Here is a 7,740-nt window from a genome sequence, read left to right as displayed (position 1 = left end):
TGCACAATTTGCTTTCTGTAAATGAAGCAAATAACATACAATATCCATTACTGATCCTTTAAGTGGATCAAAGTTTTTAGGTCGACAGTAATATATAAAATGTTTCCATTTATTTGCGTAGCACTGCCTGATTGTAGGTTTACATGCTTGTTTGAGAATGTCCATACATTCTGATGGAAGCTGTAGGTATTCAAATTCTATGACCTCAGGAGTCAAATTGCCAGGTTGAATATACTGGGACGCCTGATCTGACCCTGAGCTTGTGATGTGGTATTACCGACAGATCCAATAGTGTTGTGCACCAGTGTTGACGTGCACACTTAGGAGATAGGAGTATCACAGTGAGGGAAGTGTGACTGATTTTGTTGACCAGAAACGGAAATAATGGGTAACCGGGGGTGGGGGAAGCATAAGCAAATATCCCTGACCAATTGATTTATAGAGCATTGCCCTTGGATTGAGGGTGTCTGGATGCAAAGTTTTTACATTTTCACTTGTTGCAAAAAGGTCTATGTTTGGTGTTCCCCACATATTGAATGACTTGCTTGTGGATGAATCTCCCATTCGTGTATTTGTTGCTGCGTCCTGCTTAAGAGGTCTGCTAACTGGTTGTGTATCCCTGGGATGTATTCTGCTAGAAGGTGAATGCGATTGTGAATTGCCCACTTCCCAACTGTTTGTGCTAGAAGGAACAATTGGGATGAGTGATAGTGCTATCACAAATCTTAAGAACTTGCGGTGTGCTCATGTATCCTTTAGATCTAATGCAGTCATGTAGTCTTGTTTTTGTAACAAGGGGATGACATCCTGTAGAGTGACTATGTGGAAATGCTTCGACAGGATATATTGATTTACAGGTCTGAGATCGAGAATTGGTCTGACAGTGCCAACCTTTTTTGGTATGAGGAAGTATAGGGAATATACCCCTGTCCCCCACTGACTGAAGGGAACTATCTCTATTGCACCTTTGAATAGAAGAGATTCAACCTCTTGTTTTAACAGAGCAATGTGTTTGAGAGAAAGCCTGTGTGAACGGGGAGGAATGTTTGGCGGAGTGGAGAGAAGTTCTAGGCAATAACCATTGCGGAATATTGACAGTGCCCATTTATCTGTTGTAATTTGTTGCCAGTGAGGATGGAAATATTGCAGTCTTCCTCCCACAGGTGATGTATGCTGTGTGGGGATGCAGGGAAAGTCACTGCTTTGATGAGGTAGAGGTACCCCTTGCGGCAGGGGATTTGCTCTATATCTGAAAGTGTCTCCTCTATAAGAGCCTCTGAAAGATCCCTGTGATAGTATTGCTGTCCCTGTTTTTGTTGGGACATAGAGGCCTCTGAAGTTTGTGGCTTAAACCCTTCTCTAAATTGAGGTTTACGAAATGAGCCCCGAAAAGGTGTTGTGTAAAGGGCTCCCATGGCCTCTGCTGTTTGAGTCCTTTTTTAATTCCACATTAAGGACCGCTTGTTATATTTCAGGCTTAAAGCCAGAGGACCTCAACCAAGCATGTCTTCTAATGGTGACACTTGTGTTTACTCCCCTAGCAGCACTATCAGCCGTGTCTAGTGCTGATTATTAGCAATGGCTTGTCCTTCTTCCACTACTTGTTGTGCTCTTTTCTGGTGTTCCTTTGGAAGGTATTGAAGGAACTCCTGCACTTCGTCACACTGTGACTTATCACACTTGGTTAAAAGTGCTTGAGAGTTAGCAATTCTCCACTGAATTGCAGCCTGAGTTGCTACTCTTCAGCCAGCTGCATCAAATTTGCGGCTCTATCAGTGGGAGGGGCATCCCCTGTGGACTGGCTATTTGCCCGTTTACTGGCTGCACTGACCACAATGGAATCTGGTGGCAATTGCTGTGAAATAAAGACTGGATCTGCAGGTGCCGCTTTATAGTTTGTCTATCCTAGGTGTGAATACCCTAGCCTTCACTGGTTCTTTGAAAATGGCATTGGCATGTTTTAACATACCTGGTAACATTGGCAAACATTGATACTGTTTGTGAGTTGAGTTAAATAGGAAATCCTCTTAACGGCTCAGAGTGCATCTGCACATTGTGATAGGTGGATGCTCTGGAAATGACCTGATAATAGGCTGTGGTATCTTCAGGTGGAGACGGTCTTGTGGGAAACAAATCAGGATCACTGCATGGGACTGGGTCGGTCATTCATATTCCATGGATCCATGTTGTAATACTATCACCCATATGGTCCCCATGTGAAGAAGCATGAGATTGTGTGGGTGAAGTTGGTGGAGTTGGAGGTGAGAAGAGGGAAGATTTCGCGAATGCAGTGGAAAAAGCAGCACAGTCTTTGGCTTCTCAGTGTTTGAAGATCTTTGCCGATGAAAGGCCAGTCTCCAAGCTTTCTTGGAATGCTAGTTTCATCTTTGTAATTGGAGAAGGAGAGGCAATAATCTTTCCAGCCTATTTCTGGATTTGAATCCTCTTGTTTTTGGTCCATGAGCTCAAGAATGGGTCTAATGTCTATTTCATCTGCTTCCTGTTCTGAAGATGAAACCTGTTTGCTGCCCACTAACGAATGTTCAGAAAACTTGGTGGCAGCATGCTCTGCACGGGCCAAAAAAGTGGTCTGATCGGAAGGTGAAAGTTTTTGACTCCGAAGAGGAGCGTGACTATTTTAGCTCCGATGTGGTATGAAGCAGGCTCCGTTCTGAAGTGTAAGCCTCCATCTTTCGACTCAATGCCAAAACAGCTCTGACAGTCTGTTCATGGGGATGAATCTTGGCCTTTTTCGGCACCGAATCAGAGGGTCAGTCGACGATCTGTTTTCGGGTTGAACCATGGCCAGCAAGCAGTGGTAGACCAAAGGCCTTTTGTGATGTTTTGGTTTGTTTCTGATGGGAAGGGGCTGGTGTGCTCATGTACTGCGCCGCCAGGAGTATGTTTCTGTCCTCATCGGAGTCTCGGTTCGAGTCAGAGTCTTGGATGGAGACTGCTGTCTGTGCCTGCTCACCACCAAAGTTGTTGGGTGTTTGTTCCGAGGACTTCGACTCCATCTCTAACTGCCTTGCTCTTCGATCCTGTAAGGTCTTCTTTGATCGAAAGGACTGACATGTCTCACAGGTCTCTTCTTTGTGGTCGGGGGCAAGGCAGAGGTTGCACACTGAATGCTGGTCAGTGTAGGGGAGCTTGACATGGCCGAGAGAACAGAAACTAAATAGAGTCCGATCCATGAGCATGTGACGCAGTAGACCTGAGAAAGATGCGGGTGCCCGAGAGGGGCATTTAATCGATCCCGACAATACAATCAGATCGAGTGTAGTCAGAAACACGTTCAAAAACAATATCGACCTTGAGGAAAAGGAACAAGAAGTTCAGATAGTACCGAACAAAAAAATAACCGGAGATAGAGGGAACATGTCGGAATCCGACGACTGAAGGAAAACAATCTAACAAAGGACTTGATGCCCATGTGCTCTATCACTGAGAGGAGTCTCTTAATCTTGTGACTCGAAAAAAGCTTCTTTGAAGAAAACAACTTCTAACACTCTGAGCCCAACACTAAATGGCAATATATGCATAGCATGTGTATCTGCAGCTACACATGCCATCGAACATATATATATTCTGGGGTTCCAGCACATGGAAAGGACTAGTCTCCATTAATGACAATCCAAGAGAATCCTACAAGGCAGAACCAGACTGATTCTTCTTCACAAACGAACGAGTTACTTAACTTCGGTAACGACTTTTCTGGTGGATACATTAGCTACCTGTGGATTCCTCACCTAATGAATACTCCCATGGCGCCAGCATTCAACGGAAATCTTCTTCCTAGTCTCTGCACGTCGACGAGGACGTCACTCTAGCCCACGCGACGCCGTCTGACGTCATACAGGCAATAAGAGGTCCTTTACGACGTGCCGACGTCAGTACCAACATTTTTTACGTGCATGAGAACAACCACCCAATGAAAGAGCAAGGCAACATCCCATAACCTTGTAAAATACACAATATTGCAATGAATAGCTGTAAATTTAATATAACGAACAAATATATGCAAATCATGTATGTACACAAAGATATATACATATATATACAGATAATATACACACGTATCCATATATACAACGTCTATTGCAACCTTGAAGACCAAGAGGAGCGCACTCAAGGATTACTTGGTAAGACCAGAAAGGCAACGGGGAGGCGGGTGGGACCGTGAGGAATCCACAGGTAGCTAATGTATCCACCAGAAAAGTCGTTACCGAAGGTAAGTAACTCGTTCTTCTGATGGATACAACTACCTGTGGATTCCTCACCTAATGAATAGAGTCCCAAAGCAGTACCACGCCCGGTGGCGGGTGCCTAAATGGTCAAACCAAGAAATCCTGCAGCACTGACCGTGCAAAATGGCCGTCCCTTCTGACCTCAGAGTCCAAACAGTAATGTTTCGCAAAAGTGTGAAGGGACGACCAAGTTGCGGCCTTGCAGATGTCAACCACAGGAACACCCCTGGCCAAGGCCGAAGTGGCCGACTTAGCTCTGGTGGAATGAGCTCTACTGCCCTCAGGAGGGTCCTTCTTTGCCAAAGAGTAACAGATTTTAATGTAAAGAACCACCCACCTGGAGAGTGTTCTCTTATGGACTGCCTTTCCTCTCCTCTTGCCCACGTACCCGATGAACAGCTGATCCTCCAGCCTGAAATCCTTTGTTCTATCAATAAAGAAGCTCAACGCCCTCTTTGGGTCCAGACGGTGCAGTCTTTCTTCCTCTTTAGAAGGATGAGGCGGAGGATAGAACGTGGACAAAGTAATTGTCTGAGCCAAATGGAAGGGTGAAACAACCTTCGGGAGGAAAGCAGCCTTGGTCCTCAACACCACCTTATCCCCATAAAAAGTTGCATAAGGGGGCTTTACCGATAAGGCCTGCAACTCACTCACTCTCCTTGCAGATGTTATCGCTACCAGGAAAACTGTTTTTATAACCAAATACCTTAAGGGGCAAGAATGCATAGGCTCAAAAGGGGACCCCATAAGGAAAGTCAGGACCAAGGACAAATCCCATTGCGGCATAACGAATGGTTTTGGAGGATATTTATTTAGAAGACCTTTCAAGAATCTGATAACAATAGGGGATTTAAATAACAATGGTTGGTCTGGAAGACAAATGAAGGCTGACAAGGCCGACAAATAACCCTTAATGGTAGCCACTGCACAACCTTTCTGCGCTAGAGAGAGAGCAAAAGACAAAACGTCCGATAGATGAGCATGTAAGGGATCAATCTGCCTCTCTCCACACCACGCAACAAATTTAGACCACCTATTAGCGTAGTTAGATTTAGTGGAGTGTCGCCTGGCCGCTAATATAACATCCACTACATCAGGCGGGAGAGAGAAGGAACTCAGGTTGCCCCGTTCAATCTCCAGGCATGTAGGTGCAGACTCTGGAGGTTGGGGTGTAAAACCTGCCCCTGCGACTGCGAGAGGAGGTCTGCCCTGAAAGGGAGACAGAGCGGAGGGCACATTGAGAGTTGGAGAAGGTCGGAGTACCACACCCTCCTTGGCCAATCCGGAGCTATTAAGATGACTAGCGCCCGGTCTTGGCGAATCTTCCTCAATACTCGAGGAATCAAGGGTATGGGAGGAAACGCGTAAAGCAACTCGCCGCACCAGGTTATTTGAAACGCGTCCCCTAACGCTCCCTGCATCGGATACTGGAGGCTGCAGAACAACGGACAATGCGCGTTCTCCAGAGTGGCAAACAGATCTATCCGAGGAAACCCCCACATCTGGAAGATTAAACGGACTTGATCTGGATGGAGACGCCACTCGTGGTCGGCCGAGAATTGGCGACTGAGACTGTCCGCACGTACATTCAAGACCCCGGCCAGATGATTTGCTACCAAGCAAATCTGATGGTCCTTTGCCCAAGACCATAGTCGAAGAGCTTCTCTGCAGAGAAGGTACGACCCTACTCCTCCCTGTTTGTTTATGTACCACATCGTGGTAGTATTGTCCGTCAGGACCTGTACCGACTGACCACGAAGGGAAGGGAGGAAGGCCTTGAGAGCCAGACGTACAGCCTGTAACTCTAACAGATTGATATGAAACATCTGCTCCTCTGGAGACCAAAGGCCTTTGATCTCCAGATCCCCCAGATGAGCTCCCCACCCTAGAGTGGAAGCATCCGTTATGACCGTGGCCACTGGTGGCGACTGCGCGAACGGCTTTCCTTGTGAAAGATTGTTGCTCGCAATCCACCACTTCAAGTCCACAGCAGCATCTCTGGAGATCTTGACAGCACCTTCTAGATCTCCTTTGTGTTGAGACCACTGCCTTCGGAGGCACCACTGAAGAGCCCTCATGTGCCAGCGAGCATGCGTGACCAACAGAATGCAGGAGGCAAACAGACCGAGCAGACGAAGGACCTTGAGGACTGGAACTACCGCTCCATTTCGAAACATTGGAACCAATTCCTGAATATCTTGAATCCGCTGAGGCGGAGGAAAGGCTCGACTCAATGTTGTATCCAGTACTGCCCCTATGAACAGGAGGCGCTGAGAGGGCTCCAGGTGAGATTTGGGCTCGTTCACCAAAAAACCCAGGTCGAACAACAACTGAGTCGTTGACTGCAGATGATGCGACACAAGCTCCGGCGACTTGGCTTTGATCAACCAGTCGCCCAAGTAAGGGAATACTGCTATCCCCTTCCTTCTGAGCTCTGCCGCAACCACCGACATCACCTTCGTGAAGACTCGAGGTGCTGAAGTAAGACCAAACGGAAGGACCGCAAACTGATAGTGCTGCGATCCCACCATAAACCGGAGATACTTCCTGTGTGACTTGAGTATCGGGATATGAAAGTGAGCATCCTGCAAGTCGACAGACACCATCCAATCTTCCTTGTTCAACGCCCAAAGCACCTGAGCTAGGGTCAGCATCTTGAACTTTTCCTGTTTGAGGAACCAATTCAAGATCCTCAGGTCCAGGATTGGTCTCAACCGACCATCCTTCTTGGGAATCAGGAAATACCTTGAGTAACAACCTCAACCCCTTTCCTGCTCTGGGACCAACTCTACCGCGCCCTTTGAAAGGAGGACTTGTACCTCCTGTTCTAGCAACAGGAGGTGTTCTTCTGAACAATAAGATGGGCGGGGCGGGAACTCCCGAAAGGGAAGGGTGTAGCCTTTTCCCACAATACTGAGAACCCAAGTGTCCGTTGTAATAGTCTTCCACTTGCGGAGAAAATGGTGTAATCTTCCTCCTACAGGAGAGGAGTGAGTGGGAAATGGTGGAAGCCTAAGGCTGCTTTCCCTGCTGCACCCCTCCAAAGGACGAGGAAGAGGCAGAGTGCTGCTGAGAGGCTCCTCTGGTGCGGGCCCTCCCTCTCCCTCTAAAAGATCTATAGGGATGGGAAGAGGCAGGTTGCTGGAATCTCCCCCGAAAGGAAGAGGAGGAAGAGCCACGCCCAAATCCCCGAAACCTCCTGAAAATCCTGGAAGAGGCAGAGGAAGAAGGAGCTTGGAGTCCTAGCGATTTGGCTGTGGCCCTGCTCTCCTTAAAACGTTCCAAGGCCGAATCTGCCTTGGCGCCAAACAGCTTGTCCCCATCAAAAGGGAGATCCAATAGGGTTGACTGCACATCTGAAGAAAACCCCGAATTACGGAGCCAGGCCTGTCTCCTTGCCACCACAGTCGTGCCCATTGCTCTGGCCACCGAGTCGGTCGTATCCAGCCCAGCCTGAATAATCTGGGTCGCAGCAGCCTGGGCATCTGAAACA

This window comes from Pleurodeles waltl, chromosome 11, assembly GCF_031143425.1.
Source record: "Pleurodeles waltl isolate 20211129_DDA chromosome 11, aPleWal1.hap1.20221129, whole genome shotgun sequence".
In the NCBI taxonomy this organism is placed as follows: Eukaryota; Metazoa; Chordata; class Amphibia; order Caudata; family Salamandridae; genus Pleurodeles; species Pleurodeles waltl.
The sequence above is the reverse complement of the archived record's forward strand: the minus strand, read 5'-3'. Positions refer to the sequence as shown.